General features: G+C 36.7%; 1 pseudogene; it reads right to left on the bottom strand.

Moving 5' to 3' along the window:
* Positions 1 to 8928: 8928 nt before the first annotated feature.
* Positions 8929 to 21265, bottom strand: LOC141499457 (zinc finger protein 252-like; annotated as a pseudogene).
* Between the last annotated feature and the right edge of the window lie 1420 nt (positions 21266 to 22685).

The raw sequence follows: 22685 nt of genomic DNA on the forward strand, positions 1-22685 counted from the left end.
AGTTGTCTGAGGCTATATTTGAACTCCTATACTCCTGACTCCAAGGTCAGTGCTCTATCCACTCCCTATCTGCCCCTATAAATCTGATCTCTCTCTCTCTCTCTCTCTCTCTCTCTCTCTCTCTCTCTCTCTCTCTCTATCTAAAAGTTTTCTATCAAATTGCAAACTTTATCCAACATTAGTTGATTCATACTGAAGAGAAATGTATTCTGGGCCTGGCCTGACTCAGCCAATCTTCCAGTAGTTTAGTTTCTGATATTGGAATGAAACATGGCTTTTGTAGGTCATTCAACAGTTAACAAAAGAAAATTTACTTAGCTCTTTCAGGAAAAATAATTTTAAAAGGATATTGAGCCCTTTAAATTCATTCAGTTGAGAAAAGTTCCCACTGAGATCCACTAACTAAGCACCTCAGAGCCTCCTCTTGACTATTTTGTATTTAGATGATGAGAAAGTAATTTCAATGAGCCAATCAAGTCTTGAAGAATATCTCAATACTTTCTGAGAAACAACTAACCTAAATTGCATTGAAGAAGTGGCTAAGATATTGCTTCTACCACCATCTGTTAAAGAGTGTGAGAAAGCCTTCAGAGCTTACTCAGTTTTTATTCAACATCAGAATTCACAATGGAGGAAAAACCTTCAGTGTAATGAATTTAGCAAATCCTTTAGCAAAAATATTTACCTTATTTGACATCATCAGTCAGTGAATAAACATTAAAATGCCTACTATGTGCAAGGCCCTGTTTTGTTTGTTGTGGTTCGTCCTTTGTTTTCTAAAAGAATCATGATATTAGCAATATGATGCTATGATATGCAAGTGAACTGGATTTAAGTGGGGAAAGGTTAGGGATACAGTTCCTGCTCTCAAGGGAAGGCACTAGAGTCAAGGGGATCAAGAAAGGCTTCCTGGCTGTGAACTGATTCAACCTTTCTGAAGAGCAATTTGGAATTATGCCCAAAGGGCAATAAAAATGTACATACCCTTTGATCCAACAGTGCCACTACTGGGTTTGTATCCTGAAGAGATCGTGAAAAAGGGTGAAAAGCCCACATGTACAAAAATATTCATAGCAGCTCTGTTTGTAGAGGTAACAAATTGGAAATTAAGGGGATGTCCATCAATTGGGGTATGGCTGAACAAATTGTGGTTTATGGAATGCTTGTTCTATAAAGAAATCATGAGGGACAGGATTTCAGAAAAGCCTGGAAAGATTTGAATGGAATGATCCTGAATGAGATGAGCAGAACCAGAAGAACATTATAATCTTAACAGCATGGGGTGATGATCAACCTTGAAGGTCTTATTTCTCCATCAGTGTAATAATCAGGGACAATTTTAGGGGATGCTTGATAGAGAATACCATCTGAACCCAGAGAAGGAATTGTGGAGTTTAAACAAAGACCAAAGATTATCATTTTCAATTTTTAAAAAAGTTGTTTTATGTATTATGTAATTTTGCTATCTCTAATATTTTCTTTATTCCTTATGGATCTGTTTTATTCTCTCAACACATTCAATTTTGATCTACGCATATCATTGCCTTCTTTTGTGGGGAGGGGGTGGGAAAGAAGGGAGAGGGAAAAATTGTAAAATTCAAAATCTTGCAAAAAATGACTGGTAAAACTACTATTGTACATAATTGGAAAACAAATAAAATATTTATATAATTTAAAAAAAGAAAGACTTTCTGAATAAAAGGCTGGCACATGAAGGAAGACAGGAAACAGAATGAGAAGGGAGAACAGCTAGTGAGAATGCCTGGAATCAGGAAATAGAGTATCATATTTGAGAAATAAGGAAACCAGTGTTGCTGGATCAAAAAGTGTGTGTGTCTGTGTGTGTGTGTGTGTGTGTGTGTGTGTGTGTCTGTGTGTGTGTGATAGCAGGGGAGGGCATAATATATAAAAAGACTGAAAAAGTTGAGGGGTGGAGAGAAAGAGGACTTTGAATGCTAAGCAGAGGATTTTTTAAAATTTTTTTTTATTTATTCATGGAGTTGATAGGGAGCCACTGAATAGCAGACCTGCATCTTAAGGAGGTCATTTTCAGCACTGAGTAGAGATAGTGACAGTCAGACCCATCCGTGGACTATTGCATGAGATGATGAGGGTCACCTGGGCAGTAAATGTGCAAGTGGGGAGAAAGGGATGAATTTGAGATGTACTATGAAGATAGAAATGTTAAAACTTGGCAGGAGGTTGTATATGTGGAATGAGTTCAAGAGAGGGGTTGAAGATGATACCAAGATTGTATGGTAGAAAAATGGGAACCATGATTATTTCATTATATCCTGATGGACTAACAATATAGAAATTCCACCAATCATGTAGTAGCCTATTTTTAGAAAAATCCCCAAGTCTCAAACAAGGACATGGTAAAGCAGATGGCTTCACCAACTGTTATAACTACTATTTGCTCTCCTTAGATCAGAGACTGAAGTTTTGTGCAAAAGGACTGAAGGTGGGGAGGGGAATGAAATAAAAATGTCTGGTTGTGACCCCTCTTTTTCTCTACCCCTCCTCCACTTGTGAAGTGCTTTGCTTTTTTATCCTAAGTTACTACAGAATACTACTGATTGACTATGTACTCTGAGTGGGCCTGAAAAATTAATAAAATTAAATCTGTACCCCAAGAATTTGAATTTGTTATCAGTGAGAGTAGATTCCTTAAAATCTGCCCTTTTGTCTTTGACCCATAGTTATCAAACCCTCAAATGATGGGTATGGCTGTCTCAAGATTTGGAGAAAATTCCCTGACAATTGCAAGACTGATGATTAGGAGAATGGTGGTGCTATCATTAATGAAGAATTTTGGAAGAAAGGCAAAATCCTTTGGGGAAAAGATGAGCTCTGTTTTGGATATATTTATTTTGAGACATCCAGTCTGAGATTTCCAAAAGAAAATCGGTGATGTGAGAATAGGGGTCAAAAGAGTGATTAGGGCTGGATAATTAAATCAGATATTCATCAACAGAGAAATGATAATTGATCTATAAAATCAAAATAGTTTAGAGGCAGAAGAGCAAAGGGCTAAGGGTAGATCCTTAGGGAATACTTATAGATAGTGAGTATGACCTGGATGATGGCCCAGCAAAGAAAGCTGAGCCAGAATAATCATGAGAAGATAGAGAACCAGGAGAGATCAGTCAGAAAAACAGAGGGAAAAAATATCTAGGAGGAGATCAAGAGTGTCAAAGAGTTACGGAGAAACCAAGAAACATGGGAATATAGATAACATCATTAGATTTCACTGGTAACTGAAGAGAATAATTTTAGTTGAATAATGAGGTTGGAAGTCAGATTGCAGAGTTTAGGAGAGAGACCTAGAGAGGAAGAAGTAGAGGCAAATAGTTTTCTTAAGTTTAGCCACGAAGATATAGGACTATAGCTAGCAGGAATTGAAGGATTGTTAGGGTTGGTGTTTTGTCTTTTTAAGGATGTGAAAAACATGGGGATGCTTATAGATAACAGGAAAGGAGTTAGTAGATAGGGATTGAAGATGATAGAATAAGCTTCTGGAGAAGACTGGAAGGGATGGGATCATGGATCCTGTAGAAGGATTTCTACCTCTTCATGTGAGAAAGGGGTGAATGGGTAGTTGGAGAACAAGTCTGAGTGATATGAGACAAGGAGAGATGAAGAGGGAGGGCTCATGAAATGATGTCTTTTTTTTTTCAATGAAACAAATCAAAATTCTCAGCTGAGAAGGGGGAGAGAGAGGGGGGATTGCCATAGTGGAATTGAAGGATGAAAAGATTTGAGATGTGGTGAATGAGAGAACAAATTATTAGATGGGGTTTAGGACTGCCTTGCTTATTCAGTGAGGGCCCAGCTAAGATTGTAACAAAGTAAAGTTTTCTGACATTCCAGTTCTTCTCCAGCAATATTGAATTATAGGGAAGTCAAAATACATAGTTGGCAGTATAACCCATCAGGGTTTGAGGATATGATAAGGGAGCAAGAGTATATGGGGTAATATAGAGGTGAACTGATTACCAAGAGGTTGAGATAAAGAAGGGTGGGGAGTGTAGACAATGCTGGGATGATGGTCAAAGGGAAGATGGAGAATGGGGTTAGAGGTGATAAGACCTAGGGAAAGCTGGAATGATAAAAGTTTAGGGGCAGATAAAGGAATTTTTAGAGTTCATTAACATGAAAACTGAAAATACTTGTGGATGACAGCCAGATCTAAGATATCACAGTGTATGTAGCTAAGATGGATTGGAGGAGTAGGTCATGGGATTTGAATAGACTTAAGGACTGGTAAGTTAGGATATTTGAGAATCAATATCTAACAGGGTGTTCCAAAAATCTTAGTGCAATTTTATGCTATTAAAATGAAGACATTTGGGGCACTTGTATGTTGGAATATTTTAGTACAAAGGCAGGAATTAGAGCAGATAGAAAAACAGTGGATCAGGGACCCAAAGGGCAAATACCAGAAAGCAACCACTAGGGATCTAGATGGGTCAGTACATTTTAATATCATGAACCTCAAAGGAGGAACGGTTGTTGAATGATGTTGAGAGACTCCAAGTGGCAATGGAATGCTTAAAAAATAGTGTGCAACCCTTGATACTTCTTTGCCAACTAGAAATACATGCTGAGGATGAGGTTCTTTCAATGGGACAGAAATCCTTCCAGCTCTGATCCAAAGAGGGGATTTTAAAGCATTTATTTCCATGGGGCAAAATCTCTACAAGTGGAACAAAAGGGATGATCAAAAAGATTCTGAATTATTTGTATAAATGATATTCAGTCTTGGCTAGAGGAGGCATTTATCTAGATTGGATTGAACTTTTTCCTCAGGCCCAAACATATAACAGACAGAAAAGTGCTAACTTCTCAGATGTGAAGTTCATATAAATCCTGTTTTTAAGTTTATTTAGATTTCTAATTGTTTTTTAGTTGTTGGGTTAAGTGGCTTGCCCAAGACCACACATCTGGGTAATTATTAAGTATCTGAGGCTGGATTTGAACTCAGTACTCGGTGCTCTAACCACTATGCCCCCTAGCTGGCCCTCTAATTGGTTTTAATGTCTGGTCACATGAAGTACTATATCTCAGTTGCTTCTGATTTTGTGTTTCATTACTGTGACTAAGAAGTTGGAAAAAAAGGAGTGATTGGGCAAGATATACAAACAAGAAGGTGGGGAAAATTAATACTATGCCTTATCATCTGATAATATTGCTCTGTAATCCAACCTTTTCCCCATTTTGTCAAAAATCTTTTAGTCTAGTTTACAAGTTTATCTCTTTGTTAATTTTTCTCTCAATATAAAGAAACTTCCCTTTTTTCACCTTGACATTTATTGTTGATCTCCGCACTTCTGCATTCTTTTTTTTTTTGTTTTTAGGTTTTTGTAAGGCAAATGGGGTTAAGTGACTTGCCCAAGGCCACACAGCTAGGTAATTATTAAGTGTCTGTGACCGGATTTGAACCCAGGTACTCCTGACTCCAGGGCCGGTGCTTACCACCTAGCCGTGCCCCCCCCCCCCCCCCCAAGCTCTTCTGCATTCTTAAGAGTTTTTATAGACTTATCCATGCTTTTATAATCATCCTCCCTTATGGGCTCTCTGATCTTTTACATGTGTCTTTGAAATTTAAATTGTTGATAGGTTTCTTGTGTATCCAAATGTGTCTCTTTGGCCACCTTCCTCTTTTCTTCCTCATTGATATGTAGAACTTTATCCTTGAGAACTTTCCAACACCTAAATGACTCTCCAAAAATGTCTCATTTTCTTCCCCATCAGGTTCAAAAAGAAGTGACTTTTCTAAAAAAAAAGGAAAAAAAGTGACTTTTCCATTCTCTTTCCTCATCCCATTTGAGAGAAAAGTCCATTTTCTTTGTTCCTGCTATGTGACAATGATTTAAATTAAAAAATATTTCATAATTTGATCTGATACTTCATATTTTTGATGAACAAGAGTGTGAAAATTTAGTATTAAATTACTGGGTCTTGGCAGAAGCTACACTTGATATTTCATTGAAGACCTTGTCTTGGTGTTCTAGTGCCATGATCCACAAGCCTAAAACTCCCAGATTTCACCCAGGGCAGCAATCATAACATATGGAGTTAACTTAAGGTGGGGGAAAGACAAAACAATCCTTTGAGTACAGAGCTATGAAATTTTGTTATGTTTTGATCTATCCATGGCTTTAGCATTCACTTGATATTTCTATATGGACAACTCCATGATTCTGAATGAAAGCTTAGAAAAAAGGTGTTACTTTATTCATACCATTCAATGTTTTTTTCCAGATTCTCTTAAGATTTATATAAAGTAAAGCACTCTTTCCCCTACAGAAGGTCTCTGATGCACTAAAGGGATATTTTCTTTACCAGTTTTGCTTTGTTTATAGTTTGAACTAGCTGATATTTGTAGGATCACCTCTCTGTGTGAAGGTCTATATGCCAATAGAGAAAGGGTTTTTTTTGGGGGGGGAGGAGACATGGGTTTGTCAGTCAAGAAGAACTTATTAAAGGCTTATTATGTGCAAGGGATGTACCAAGGTCAGGGGACATAAAAGTTGTTAATGCTTTAATTATTTGTAACTATACTTTAAAATTAATTTCAAAAAAATAAATTTTAATAAAATACTTGGGAGTCCATTTGCCAAGGCAGACTCAGAAACTTTTTGAAAACAATTGCAAAACACTTTTCACACAAATAAAATCAGATTTAAATAACTGGGCAAACATCAACTGCACATGGATAGGTCAAACTAATATAATAAAAATGACAATTCTACCAAAACTACCTACCTGATTAGTGCCCTACCAAACAAAATTCCAAAAAATTACTTTAATGAGTTAGAAAAAAGTGGTAAGTAAATTCATATGGAGAAATAAAAAGTCAATAAGAAATAAAAAGCCCTACCAGATCTAAAATTATATTATAAAGCTTTAGTCATTAAAATTGTCTGGTATTGGCTAAGAAATAGAGTAGTGGACCAGTGGAATAGACTAGGTGCAATAGCAGGAAACGATTGTAGTAATCTGCTGTTTGTTAAACCCAAAGAGTCCAGCTATTGGGATAAAAACTCTCTCTTTGATAAAAACTGCTGGGGAAATTGGAAGTTAGTATGGAAGAAACTTATATTAGACCAACAACTCATACCCTCCCTATACTAAGATAAGATCAAAATGGATACAGGATTTAGACATAAAAAACAATATTATAAGCCAACTTGAAAATCAAGAAGTAGTTTGCCTGTCAGATCTATGGAAAGGGAAGCAGTCTATGACCAAAGAAGAGATAGAGAACATCATTCTAAACAAACTGGATAATTTTGATAATATTAAATTAAAAAGCACTTGCACAGACAAAACCACTGTAACCAAGATCAAAAGAAATGTAGTGAATTGGGAAATAATTTTTCAAATTAGGAAAAAACCTTTATATTATTAAGTAATTTTACTATCTCATACTGTATTTTCCTTCCTTAAGAATATGCTTTCTCTGTCAGCACATTCAACTGAGATTAATGTATAACATGGAACCAATATAAAGACTAACAGAATGCCTTCTTGGGGGGTGAGAGGAGGGAAGCAAAAATGGAGGGAATATTGTAGAACTCAAAATAAATAAAAATCTTTCTTAAAAAAAGTTTTTGCACAGACGAAACCACTGTAACCAAGATCAAAAGAAATATAGTAAACTGGGAAACAAGCTTTACAACTAGTTTACAACTAGTTTCTAAAACACAGAGAAATGAGTCAAATTAAAAAAAAAGCCATTCCCCAATTGACAAATGGTCAAAGGATATGCAAGGGCAATTTACAGATGAGGAGATCAAAGCAATCCATAGTCATATGAAAAATTGCTCTAAATCATTACTTATTAGAGAAATGCAAATTAAAGCTTTTCTGAGGTACCAGCTCACACATCTCAGACTGGCCAATATGACCAGAAAGGACAATGATCATTGTTGGAAGGTTTGTGAGAAATCTGGGACACTAATACATTGTTGGTGGAGTTGTGAACTCATCCAATCTTTCTGGAAAGCAGTCTGTAACTATGCCCAAAGGGCAACAAAAATGTGCATATCCTTGATCCAGCAATACCACTATTGGGTCTATACCCTGAAGAGATGATGAAAAAAGGGTGAAAACATCACTTTACAAAAATATTCATAACAGCCCTATTTGTGGTGGCAAAGAATTGAAAATCAAGTAAATGTCCTTCAATTGGGGAATGGCTCAACAAACTGTGGTATATATATGTCATGGAACAGTATTGTTCTATTAGAAACCAGGAGGGATGGGAATTCAGTGAAGCCTGGAGGGATTTGCATGAACTGATCCTGTGAGGTGAGCAGAACCAAAAAATATTATACACCCTAACAGCAACATGGGGGTGATGATCAACCTTGATGGACTTGTTTATTCCTTCAGTGCAATAACCAGAGACAATTTGGGGCTGTCTGCAATGGAGAATACCATTTGTATTCAGAGAAAGAACTGTGGAGTTGGAACAAAGACCAAGCTCTATTACCTTTAATTTAGGAAAAAAACTGATATCTTATTATCAGATCTTGCTATCTCTTTTACTTTATGTTTCTTCCTTAAAGATATGATTTCTCTCTCATCACATTCAATTTAGATCCGTGTATACCATGTAAACAATGTAAAGACTGGCAAATTGCTTTCTGGGGGGGAGGGAAATAAGATTAGGGGAAAAATTGTAAAACTCAAAATAAATAAAATCTTTAAATAATAAATTAAAAGTTAAAATTTAATTTAAAATAAAAAATACTTTATTTTGTATTTCTTTATCTATAAATATATTATTTCAATATAATGTTAAGTTCCTCATGTTTCCTAGTTTTTGTATCCTTCCTTAATAAATATTTGAATTCTTTGATTTTGAATAAGATTTGGATGCTCACTCAATGCTTTCCTACTAGCATTATAAGTTTTCTAAGTATGAATTTTACAATACTGAATGAAGTATGAGCTTGCATGAAATGTTTTCCCACAGCCATGACATTCATAAGGTTTTCCTCCAGTATGAATCCTGTGATGTTGAATCAAATTTGCAAGTGCAATAAATGCTTTCCCACATTCACAAAATTCATAGGGTTTCTCTGCAGTGTGAATTCTCTGGTGATCAATGAAGTTAGAGCTCCAAATGAAAGTTTTCCCGCATTCATTAATTCATAAAGTTTCTCTCCAGTGTGAATTCTTTGGTGTTGAATAACAGAAGACTGTGTACTTAAGGCTTTTCCACATTCCATACATTTAAAGGTTTCACTCCAGTGTGAGTTCTTTGATGTTGAATAAGGTTAGACTGCTGATAGAAGGCTTTGCCACAAAGATTGCACTCATAGGGTTTTTTCCCAGTGCAAATTTTCTGGTGTTGGTTAAGACTAGAACTTCTGTTGAAAGTTTTTCCACACTCTTTATGCTCATAGGGTTTTTCTTCTGTGTAAATTCTCTGGTGTTGAATAAAGGATGAACTTACAGAGAAGATTTTTCCCACATTCATTACATTCATGGAACTTTTTTCCACTGTGAATACTCTGTTGTTCAATTAAGACTGTGTTCTGCCTGGACGTTTTTTCACATATGTTAGATTTATAGTATTTCTCTCCTATATGAACTCTGGTCAGGACTCTGTTGGGAACTTTGTTCTTTTGTATCATGTTGACAAGGCTTTTCTCCAGTAAAAATATTCTGCTGTTTAATATACTTTGAGTTCATATTAAAGTATCTCCCAGATTCACCAAATTTGGAGGACATTTGTCCTAGGCTAATGTTCCTATGGCTCACCATCACTGGTTTGACAAGTCCCCAGACAGTGATTTTTTTGAGTTTTTCCCTGTTGCATTCCTCTGAGATCTCATTAAACTACTTCTGATTTCATGGGTATTATGAAATTTTGATGGCTGTGTAATATTTCCTCTGAGTATTTCCAATATTGCCCTCTTTGATTCCTTTTCTTCAGAAATTTCTTTTGCTGAAATGAATTTCTTTTTCTTTTTGCTGGTCTCACAATCTAAAATAAAAGATTCATTTATTACTTCATTTAACTAAAATTCATTGAAAGCCTATGTATACCAAAAATTCTAGGGTGGATAAACTTGCATAGGCAATTAACAGTAGATGTTTTCAAAGATTTTATACTTTAGGAAGTATGAGATTGCCAACAAATGACCTAATTTGACCATTTTTGAAGGAGATAGACATTAAAATCATCTGGGGGAGGGGTAGGAGGAAGATTAGCACCTTTTGAGGTGTAAACAGACCTTACTTTTGGGAACAAGTGACTGTTAATTAACAATTATTGTCTCATCAGGGATCTTCCTGGGAGAGAGAAGGGATGGGGAACTAGAAGATGAAAGAAATAAACCCTGAGAATAAAAAATAAAGTTCATGTAGCTGAGCCTGAGGATGAAGAATTAAGAGATCAGTGAAAGGAGTCTAAGAGGTATTAAGCTTGACCCTGGGTATATTTTAAAAAATTTTATTATGATATTTTATTTATTTATTTTTCTAACTACATGCAACAATCATTCCCTTGAAAGGGTTTGAGTTTCACTTTTCTCCCTCCCCCTTCCTTTCCCCGATAGAAAGCAATCTAATATAGACTAAACATGTATAACCATGCTAAACATAGATCCACATTAATTATGATAGGAAAGAAGAATCAAATCAAAGTAGGAAAAAATTAGAGAAACAACATATATATATATATATATATATATGATAACTTTTAAAAGTTGAAGATTGTAATCTTTGATCAGCATTTAAACTCTACAATTCCTTCTCTGGATATAGATGATTATTTTCATCACAAGTCTTTTAGAATTGTCTTTGATTATTGAACTGCTGCAATGAACAAGTCCATCATCATTGTTGTTAGTCTGTACAATGTTCTTTTGGTTCTGCTCACTTCACTCAAAATCAGTTCATGCAAGTTTCTAGGCTTTCTGAAGTCTTGTCTTTCATGATTTCTTATAGAACAATAGAGTTCTACCAAATTCATATACCACAATTTTTTCAGCCATTCCCCAGATGATGGGCATTCCCTCAATTTCCAATTCTTTACCACAATGAAAACAACTGTTATAAATATTTTTGTACACGTGAGTTTTTTTGCTCTTTTTTGTAATCTCTTTGGGATACAGACCTGGTAGTGGTATTGCTGGATCAAAGGGGATGTATGCACTTTGGGTGTAATTCCAAATTGCCCTCCAGAAAGGCTGGATCAGTTTGCAACTCTATCAACAATGCATTGGTGTCCCAATGTCCCCACATCCCCTCCAGCAGCGATCATTTTCCTTTTTAATGATATTGACCAATCCAATAGGTGTGAGGTGGCCAGATACCTTTTAAAGACCAAGAGTGGCTGTTCTAAAAGCTAGTTAAGCCTTACTATTTTTTTACCTATATTAGTTATCTATTCTGGATTTATGTCTCTGTAATGATAAACAGTTAAAAATTAAGAGGAACTATTTACTAAAGAGGGAGAGGGGGCAGTGAAAGGGAGAGGATGAAAAGCAAGAATTATTGCTCTGGGAAGAGGAGATTCTAGATGGAAGAACAAATGGTAGTGGAAAGATAAGTAAGAGAATAGAAAGGAAATCTGGAAGGTAAAAATCTGTAGTTACTAGAAAAGAATTGGAGCTCCTGGATATTGCCTGAAGGCCAAGAAGTTTTTCCTGAACTTTCTACTAGTAGGGCCTTCATGTATCTCCACTGATATATACAAAAATTAAGTCCAGTACAAGATATACTGTGTGATAAGTGACATGTGAGTAGCACAGTTTACAGGAATTTAATAGGGAAAAGATCATTTCTGTTAGGGGTGACTGGTCAGTACAGTAGGAATGACAACCTCTTGGCCAGTGATTAAGCACACTTAAGAAGTAGTGGGGGGAAAGTAATTGTTGGAAGGCCAATGAAAAGACAAGAACTGTAATATACTATTGATGGAGCTGTGAATTGTTCTTACTTTTCTAAATATTAATTTGGAATTATGTGAGAAAAGTCACTACACACTGACCCCACAATTACAGGAATGTAGCCTGAGGATAATATGATAGAGAAAGGTAAGCTCCCAGAAGAGATTGGGGAGGAGGGGTTAGAACCAACCAAACAAACAGGTTGGAGAGGCAAGAACTATATCTTCTATTTGCTTTGAACTTTCTGAAAACCTAATACCCCAAAAAGCATACAAGAAGAATACAGTAAATGCCTATTCAGGCACTGAATGAAGGAAAAGTTCTCTGACTCACCTGAACAGTTGACTCAGATTCTTTTTTCCCTCAGCTACCTTCATGCCAAAGACCCATGGCTCTTCCCCTCACTCCAGTTGGGAGATCACATCAGGTATGGATACTGGAAATCCTGATCATGGGGAAGAAAATGGCAAAATGTGGTTTTATCCCCTTAGTTACAAAGGGCTGTCCTAGTTTCAATCCTAGTCTTATGAATAAGCAAGCAAGTTGGAGAAGGGACTATCTACGTTGTCAAACAGGAAAGCCCAGGCAAAAGCTATTATATTCTCCCAAGACTGAGGGGATCCAGGGAAGCTGTGATCTGGGCATAGAAGAACAATTGTTTCATATAGCCTTTCTCTAATATTGGGTAGAACACTCCCACTTTCATCATCAGAACTTTCCTATACCTGAACAAGGAAGTTGGAGGAAATGGAAAATTCAGGCTCAGAGAAAACTTAAAGGATCTACCTATTTTCTTCTCTGATAAATCTTATGGCCTGGGAAAAGCCAAGGTGGGATTAAGAATTTCTGATCCTTGAGTTTGGAGCCCAAATCCAATAAGTTCTTTTTTTAAAAAAAATAAAACTTTTAATTTTTTTCTCATTTTTTCCCTTTCAATTGTAATTCTTCTTTCACAACATGACTAATATGAAATCTATTAAACACAATTGTCATGTACAATTTATAACAAGTTACTCACTGATAAGGAGAGGGGGGAGGAAAGGGAGGGAGACAGAAATCTCACAAAAAGATGAATATTCAAAACTATATTTTCATGTAATTTGAAAAAAGAAAAGAAAAGAACATAAAAAATTCTGTCTTCAAGTTGCTTACATTCTTTTTAAAATTTTTTTTATTTTTATTAAAGATACTATTTGAGTTTTACAATTTTCCCCCAATCTTGCTTCCCTCCCCCCACCCCCACCCCCACCCCACAGATAGCACTCCGTCAGTCTTTACTTTGTTTCCATGTTGTACCTTGATCCAAATTGGGTGTGATGAGAGAGAAATCATATCCTTAAAGAGAACAGAATTCTCAGAGGTAACAAGATCAGACAATAAGATATCTGGTTTTTTTTTTTCCAAATTAAAGGGAATAGTCCTTGTACTTTGTTCAAACTCCACAGCTCCTTATCTGGATACAGATGTTACTCTCCTTTGCAGACAGTCCAAAATTGTTCCCAATTGTTGCACTGATGGAATGAGCAAGTCCTTCCAGGTTGAACATCACTCCCATGTTGCTATTAGGGTGTACAGTATTTTTCTGGTTCTGCTCATCTCACTCAGCATCAGTTCATGCAAATCCCTCCAGGTTTCCCTGAAATCCCATCCCTCCTGGTTTCTAATAGAACAATAGTGTTCCATGACATACATATACCACAGTTTGCTAAGCCATTCCCCAATTGAAGGACATTTACTTGATTTCCAATTCTTTGCCACCACAAACAGGGCAGCTATAAATATTTTTGTACAAGTAATGTTTTTATCCTTTTTCCTCATCTCTTCAGGGTATAGACCCAGTAGTGGTATTGCTGGGTCAAAGGGTATGCACATTTTTGTTGCCTTTGGGCATAGTTCCAAATAGCTCTCCAAAAGGGTTGGATGAGTTCACAGCTCCACCAACAGTGTAATAGTGTCCCAAATTTCCCACATCCCTTCCAACAATGATCATTATCCTTCCTGGTCATACTGGCCAATCTGAGTGGTATAAGGTGGTACCTCAGAGAAGCTTTAATTTGCATTTCTTTAATAATTAATGATTTAGAGCATTTTTTTCATATGGCTATGGATTGCTTTGATCTCCTCATCTGTAAATTGCCTTTGCAAATCCTTTGACCATTTGTCAATTGGGGAATGGCTTTTTGTTTTAAAAATATGACTCAGTTCTCTATAAATTTTAGAAATGAGTCCTTTGTCAGAATCATTAGTTGTAAAGATCGTTTCCCAATTTACTACTTTTCTTTTGATCTTGATTACATTGGTTTTTATCTGTGCAAAAGCTTTTTAATTTAATGTAATCGAAATCATCTAATTGGTTTTTAGTGATGTTCTCCAACTCTTCCCTAGTCATAAACTGTTCCCCTTTGCATAGATCTGACAGGTAGACTAGTCCTTGATCTTCTAATTTGCTTATAGTATTGTTTTTTATGTCTATGTCCTGTAACCATTTGGATCTTATCTTGGTAAAGGGTGTGAGGTGTTGGTCTAATCTAAGTTTCTTCCATACTGATTTCCAATTATCCCAGCAGTTTTTATCAAAGAAGGAGTTTTTATCCCAATGGCCTGACTCTTTGGGTTTATGAAACAGCAGATTACTATAATTCTCTCCTGCTTTTACACCTAGTCTATTCCACTGGTCCACCACTCTATTTCTTAGCCAATACCAAACAGTTTTGATGACTGATGCTTTATAATATAATTTTAGATCGAGTAGTGCTAAGCCACCTTCATTTGCATTTTTTTTCATTAAGCTCCTGGAAATTCTTGACTTTTTATTTCTCCATATGAATTTACTTACAATTTTTTCTACTCATTAAAGTAATTTTTTTGAATTTTGATTGGTAGGGCACTAAACAGGTAGTTTAGTTCTGGTAGAATTGTCATTTTTATTATATTAGCTCTACCTATCCATGAGCAGTTGATATTTGCCCAGTTATTTAAATCTGATTTAATTTGTGTGAGAAGTGTTTTGTAATTGTTTTCCAAAAGATTCTGAGCCTGTCTTGGCAAATAGACTCCCAAATATTTTACACTGTCTGAGGTTACTTTGAATGGGATTTCTCTTTCTAGCTCTTCCTGCTGTTTCTTGCTAGACATATATAGAAAAGTTGAGGATTTATGAGGGTTTATTTTATAACCTGCAACTTTGCTAAAATTGCTAATTGTTTCCAATAGTTTTTTAGATGATTTCTTGGGATTCTCTAGGTAGAAGATCATGTCATCTGCAAAGAGTGAGAGTTTTGTCTCTTCCTTCCCATTTCTAATTCCTTCAATTTCTTTTTCTTCTCTAATTGCTGATGCTAACATTTCTAGTACAATATTGAATAGTAGTGGTGATAATGGGCACCCTTGTTTCAACCCTGATCTTATTGGGAATGCCTCTAGCCTCTCCCCATTGAGTATAATGCTTGTTGATGGTTTCAGACAGATACTACTAATTATTTTAAGGAACAGTCCATTTATTCCTACACTCTCTAGTGTTTTTAGTAGGAATGGATGCTGTATTTTGTCAAAAGCTTTTTAAGCATCTATTGATATGATCATATGATTTTTGATAGGTTTGTTGTTGATATAATTGAGTATACTAACAGTTTTCCTAATATTGAACCATCCCTGCATTCCTGGAATAAATCCTACTTGATCATAATGTATCATCCTAGTGATGACTTGTAGTCCTTTTGCTAAGATTTTATTTAGGATTTTTGCATCTATATTCATCAGGGAAATAGGTCTATAATTTTCTTTCTCTGTTTTAACTCTTCCTGGTTTAGGTAACAGTACTATATTGGTTTCACAGAAAGAGTTAGGCAGAGTTCTATCTTTCCCTATTATTCCAAAGAGTTTATATAGGATTGGAACCAATTGTTCCTTAAATGTTTGGTAGAATTCACTTGTGAATCCATCAGGCCCTGGAGATTTGTTTTTAGGGAGTTCAATAATGGCTTGTTGAATTTCTTTTTCTGAGATAGGGTTGTTTAGGTCTTTAATCTCTTCTTCATTTAACCTGGGCAACTTATATTTTGTAAATATTCATCCATTTCACTTAGATTATCAAATTTATTGGCATAGAGTTGGGCAAAATAATTTCAAATTATTACTTTAATTTCCTCCTCATTGGTGGTGAGTTCACCTTTTTCATTTATAATACTAGTAATTTGGTTTTCTTCTTTCTTTTTTTTAATCAAATTGACCAGAGGTTTATCAATTTTATTGGTTTTTTTCATAATACCAACTTTTGGTTTTATTTATTAATTCAATAGATTTTTTGCTTTTGATTTTATTAATTTCTCCTTTAATTTTTAGAATTTCTAATTTGGTATTCGGGGATTTTTGATTTGTTCTTTCTCTAATTTTTTTAGTTGCATGTTTAGTTCATTGATTTCCTCTTTCTCCAATTTATTCATATAAGCATTTAGAGCTATAATATATCCCCTGAGAGCTGCTTTGAATGAATCCCATAGGTTTTGGTATGTGGTTTCATTATTGTCATTATCTAGGATAAAATGGTTAATTCTTTCTATATTTGTTTTTTGGTCCACTCATTTTTTAAAATGAGGTTATTCAGTTTCCAATTTGTTCTGGGTCTATATCTCCTGGGCCCAGTATTGCATATGACTTTTATTGCATTGTGATCTGAGAAAGATGTATTCACTATTTCTGCCTTTCTGCAGTTGATCATTAGGTTTTTATGTCCTAGTACATGGTCAATTTTTGTATAAGTTCCATGTACTGCCGAGAAAAAGGTATATTCCTTTCTATCCCCATTCAGTTTCCTCCATAAGTCTACCATATAATTTTTCTAACAATCTATTTACCTCCCTAACTTTTTCTTGTTTGTTTTATGATTTGATTTATCTAGATCTGATAGCAGCAGGTTGAGGTCTCCTACTAGTAGAGTTTTGCTGTCTATGTCTTCCTGTAATTCTTTCAGCTTCTCCTCTAAGAATTTGGGTGCTGTCCCACTGGGTGCATATATATTCAATATTGAAATGACTGTATTGTCTATGGTACCTTTTAGGAGGATAAAGTTTCCTTCCTTATCTCTTTTAACGTTATCTATTTTTGCTACTGCTTTGTCTGAGATAAGGATTGCTACCCCTGCTTTTTTTACTTCAGCTGAAGCAAAATACATTTTGCTCCAACCTTTTACCTTTACTTTATATGTATCTCTCTGCTTCAAATGAGTTTCTTGTAAGCAGCATATTGTAGGATTCTGGTTTTTAATCCACTCTGCTATTTGCTTATGTTTTAAGGGAGAGTTCATCCCATTCACATTCAAGGTTATGATTACTAATTCTTTATTGCCCTCTGTGCTATCTTTCCTCTGTTTGTATTTTTCCCCTTCCCCCCTTTTATTCATATTCCTCAGCATTTTGCTTTTGAATACCATCCCCTTCAGCGTGTTTGCCCTCCTATATCACACCCTCCCCTTTCTTTCCCCTTTCCCTTTTTCCCTTCCCTTCCTTTTGTTATTTCTCCTTATTTCACCCACTCCCCTTCCCTTTCTCCATCCCCCCTCCCCTTTTCCCCTTTTAATACTGGAAAGGTTAGATGTTTTATAAGCTGAGTACGTGTAGGTTGACTTTAAGCCAAGTCTGATGAGAAGAAGATTCAGGTGTTTCTCCTCTGCTCCCTTCTCCCCCCTATTACCATAGGTTTTTTGTACCTCTTAGTGTAATGAGATTTGTCCCACTCAATCCCCTCCCTCCTCCCATCTCTTTCCTCTCCCCCTTTTTAGGGAGGTAGTGTATTTTTTTAGATCATTCTATCTATGTCATAGAAAATTCTGAGTGTCTGTCCCTTCTAGTTCAGTATATTCTATTGAATAGAGTCAAAATTCCTTAGAGTTATTAGAGTCTTTCTCCCAAGTGGGGCTAAAGCCAGTTACATCCCATTAGATAGCAGTCTCATGGATAGGTCATGGATGTCCATCATTTCTGGCTAGGCACATTCTCTCTGTTAGAGTTACATTTCTCAGGATTTATGAGAGTCTCTTCCCCCCCCGCCCCATGCTGGGATATAGCCAGTTTCAACTTACTGGATTGCATTTTTTTTCTTTTACCACCCCCCCCTTTTTGTTTTTACCTTTTCATGTATCTCTTGAACCTCCTATTTGATGTCCAAATTTTCTGTTTAGCTCTGGTCTTTTCATCAGAAATTTTTGGAATTCTTCCATTTAGTTAAATGTCCATCTTTTTCCCTGGAAGAGAAGGCTCAGCTTTGCAGGAAAGTAGATTCTTGGCTGCATTCCAAGCTCCCATGCTCTTTGAAATATCTCGTTCCAGGCCCTTCGATCCCTTAAAGTTGATGCAGCCAGGTCCTGCATGATCCTTACTGTGGCTTCTTGATATTTAAATTGTTTCTTTCTGGCTGCTTGCAGGATTTTCTCTTTTATCTGATAGTTCTGGAGTTTGGCCACAACATTTCTTGGTGCTTTCATTTTAGGATCTTTTTCTGGTGGGGATTGATGTACTCTTTCAATAACTACTTTGCCCTCCGATTCCATGATATCAGGGCAGTTTTCCATCACTAGATCCTGTAATATTAAGTCCAGGCTTTTTTTCTGTTCAATGTTTTCAGGAAGTCCTATAATTTTCAGGTTGCCCCTCCTCGATCTATTCTTGAGGTCAGTGGTTTTGTTGATGAGGTATTTTACATTTGCTTCTATTTTTTCTATATTTTGATTTTGTTTAACTGACTCTTGCTGTCTCATGGAGTCATTAGTTTCTGTAGACTCCGTTCTTTTCTGGGGAGAGGAGTTTTCTTCATTAACCTTTTGCAACTCCTTTCCCAATTGGTCAATTCTACTTTTGAAAGAGCTTTCCATTTGACCAATTGAGGTTTTGAGAGAATTAATTTCTTTTTGCATTTGCTCATTTGAGGATCTGAGAGATTTATTCTCCTTTTGTGTTTGTCCAATTATACTTTCTAAGGTTTTGTTTTCTTGTTGTAAGGTATTAATTGTCTCTCCCAAATTTTTAAGCTCCTTCCTTATTTCTTCAAGGAAGTCTTTCTGTGCTGGACACCAGATTGTATTCTCCTCAGAGGTCCAATAAGTTCTTTAAGATGCTATAGTTATTTATAGGAACTCATGAAGGTCAGATCTGAGTCCTAAGAAATATACCTACCTCAATGAGATCACGTTCCTATAGGTCTCCAGTATCACTTCCCTGTAGAGACACCCCTGAACAGGGCCCAAGCAGGCCCACTCCTGCTGGGTGAGGAATACAGCCACATCCTCAAAAGTCACAAATGCCTGGAACAAGACCCTCCAGTTGCAGGCCTAGGGATTGTCCCTGGATAGGGAATGTAAGAGTTTGAAGGTTTTGGGCACGTATGCACATGCATAAGTACTTAGTATTTTATTAATATTTGAATACTGGTTCCATGAGTCTAAGTGATACAAGCAAGTGAGTATGTGTGTGTGTATGTGTGTGTGTGTGTGTGTTGAACATAAAGACTGACTATGTATGAAACTCACTTCTCAGAAAAGATGGGCACCCTTGGGAGTTATAGAAGTGTTACAAGTAGTTCTCCCCTCCCCCCAAAATGAATTGAGATCACTCTGTTCCAAACCCTTATCCAGGTACAATAACTCAGAGAGACTATATCTACAAATTCTATCACCCAGGTTTCAACCTCTGTGCAGGTGGGGAAAAAAATGAAGTCCAAACAAAATAACTCAGGTAAGGTCTGACTCAAGTTCCTGGAAGAAGAAACTGCTGTTCAAGTCCCTGGGAAGAAGAGAAGTTTTTAGTTTAGGAAAGGAACTAAGGTTACAAGGGGACTTATGAGTGGTAAGAATGAGGTCTCAGAAAGGACAAGCTCACCTGGGGCCTAGCTGATAGGAGTTCAGTTGCTGTAGCCTGGTCTCCTGGGTTCCCCTTAGAGGCATAACTTTCCAACTAATATTGGACCCTGGGATTTCTTAGCTTTCTTTGGGTCCAATCAGAGCCATAAGGACAACCCTTTCCTGTTCCCTCTATTGTCATATTTTAGATATGTTTGTTTATATGTATATGTGTGACCCCTTGTTTATCTGACTGCATGTATATAAGATAAACGTTGCAGAATGTAACAAGACATCAGGGTAAGGCAACACCTCTGGTTGAAAGTAGTGCAGTTGTTAATTGGTGAGGTATACAATCTAGCCTTTACTGCTGTCTGTTCCTAAAATGGAAAACTTTCTCTTTTTTCTACCAAGACCCTTTCCCTTTTTCAAGTCTATTTTTTTTTAGTTTTTTTTTGCAAGGCAATGGAGTTAAGTGGCTTGCCCAAGGCCACACAGCTAGGTAATTATTAAGTGTCTGAGCCCGATTTGAACCCAGGTACTCCTGACTCCAGGGCGGGTGCTTTATCCACTGTGCCACCTAGCCACCCCTCAAGTCTATTTTCAAGATTCTTCGCCTCCCTTGTTCAATTCTAGTCACTGCCCTGAAAACTGTATATCTATTACTGTTTATGTGGAAAGAGTTGTTTATGTTTAAAACAAATATTCTCAATGAAAAGGTCCTTTTTCTACTACCCAACTTTATTCTTCATCATCCTCCTAACGGCTTTTCCTCTCCTGCCAAAATGATGCCCTACATACAGTGTAACCCAGTCCTCCATAAGGACACATTCAGATATCTGGAAAAACCTTCCCAGGGCCATCATCTTTTTTCCATCAAGAGTTGCAGAACTGCCCAGCTCAGATGTCTCAAGCAAAAGCTAAAGGATACTGAGGAAATATGAAAAACACAGAGTAAAGAAAAGACTTATGAAGGAGTTAGAAAGGTTATCATGTACTGTGCTAAACTGAAGACATATCTAACACCACACCAATGGAAAACTCTACCAAAATGAGTCTCATCATCTTCTCCAATGCCCTCCTTCACCCAGGTACAGACCCAAGATAATACTAATTTCTCCCAATCCTCCTTCTACCATTCACCCACACTTCTGGGACAATCCCAATTGTCCTCCTCAGTTGAATGTGGGCACAGGGTTTAGGGATCAAATTTCTGATCCCTTTTGAGCTCAATTAAGATATTTCTTCCTCCTGTTTTCAGGTCACAATTGGTCAGTCCAGTTAGGAATACTTAGGTTTCTCTGACATAGTCCTGACCTGGTACTTTCCTCCTCTTCCAAGTTCCCTGAAGGGTATTCAGCCTCATTGCCTTAAATCTAGGGCTCTTCTCTGTGATTCAATCTTCTCCAAATCCACACTTCTTTCAAACTTTCCCCACTTCTATTGTGGGCATAATTCTTCCAGTCACCTAGGTTCACAGGTCAGTTTTATCCTTAAATCCTAATTCTCACTTACCCCACATAGTCAATCAGCTGAAAAATCTTGTCATTTCTCCCTCTCCATTTATATAACTACCATCATTTCACCTTTCACCTGTCTTACTTTAATGGACTCTTTAAGGGTCTCTCTGCCTTAGGTTTCTGTCTACTCCATTCATCCTCCACACAGCTTCCACAGGACTTTCTTCTAAAATCAAACAAAACATCCCTACTTTTCCCATTGAAAGATCATTTTCTATCTTTCTAGTCTCATTACAGACTATTCTTCTTCACACACTCTTGTCCAGACAAATGGGCATTTTGCCTGTTCCTCATATACAACACTCCCATCTCTGAATCTTGCATTGGCAATCCCACAGGCTTGGAATATACTTCTTTCTCTGCTCCATCTCTTGGAATCTTATTTCCTTCATGGCTAAACTAAAGAATCATTAGATGGAGCCTTTCCTTACCTCCCTAGCAGCTTTAGTCTTCCCTACAAAATTACTAATTTATTACTCATTCTTATATACATACCTTCTCCCCTGGCTAGCCTGGAAGCTTTTCAAAGGCAAATATTTGCCTTTATTTCACTTTTATTCCTCTGTCCTCAGTATCTAGTACAGTCCAGGCATGTAGTAGGCATCTAATAGATGCTTGATATTTGATGGTCTGAGGGAAGAATCTGGCATACAGAAGGCCTAACACTACTTTGTTGTTTACTGATGGTCTATTTTGTGACCTTGTTGTTGTTGTTGTTGTTCAGTCATGGTGGACTCCCTCCATGGTTTTCTTGGCAAAGATACTGGAGTGATTTGCCATTCCCCACTCCAGTTCATTTTACAAATGAGGAAACTGAGGCAAACAGGGTTAAGCAATGTGCCTAGGGGCACATAGCTACCAGAGTGTCTCAGGTCAGATTTGAACTCTGGAAGACAGAATCTTCCTGATTCCAGACTCAGTCATCTCTACTGGACCCCCTAATTACCCTTGTTTATGAAGGATCTACTTTAAATTTATATGAGCTATTCTCAGTTGGAACCTCATTATTCCTTTTATTCCCTAACAGAATCCCTATCCTCATCACAGCAGCTGTTCCAAATCTTCTCTTCTTTCCTTCAGCTTCCCCTATCAGTCCCTCCATTCACCTTCTCAGCTAAGGATCTTTGCCTTACACATCACTGAAAAACTGAAGATCATTCACCCTTGAGCACCTTCTCCCTTCTTCCTCATCTCATATCCCTTTGATGTTGTCCCCCATTATCCTTTCATTCATCTTATGATGAGATGGCCTTCCCCCTAATTTGTGATCTCATCAACTCCATTTTCTTCAGCAGATTGCCCCAGTCATCATCTCTACTCTTTTGATAATATTCAATCTCTCCCTATTTCCTGGTTCTTTTTCTGCTACCTATAAGTCTATTCATCCTTAGAAAATCCTAATCAGATCCCATCCTGCCCTTC

The sequence above is a fragment of the Macrotis lagotis genome, chromosome X (assembly GCF_037893015.1).
Source record: "Macrotis lagotis isolate mMagLag1 chromosome X, bilby.v1.9.chrom.fasta, whole genome shotgun sequence".
Taxonomy (NCBI): domain Eukaryota; kingdom Metazoa; phylum Chordata; class Mammalia; order Peramelemorphia; family Peramelidae; genus Macrotis; species Macrotis lagotis.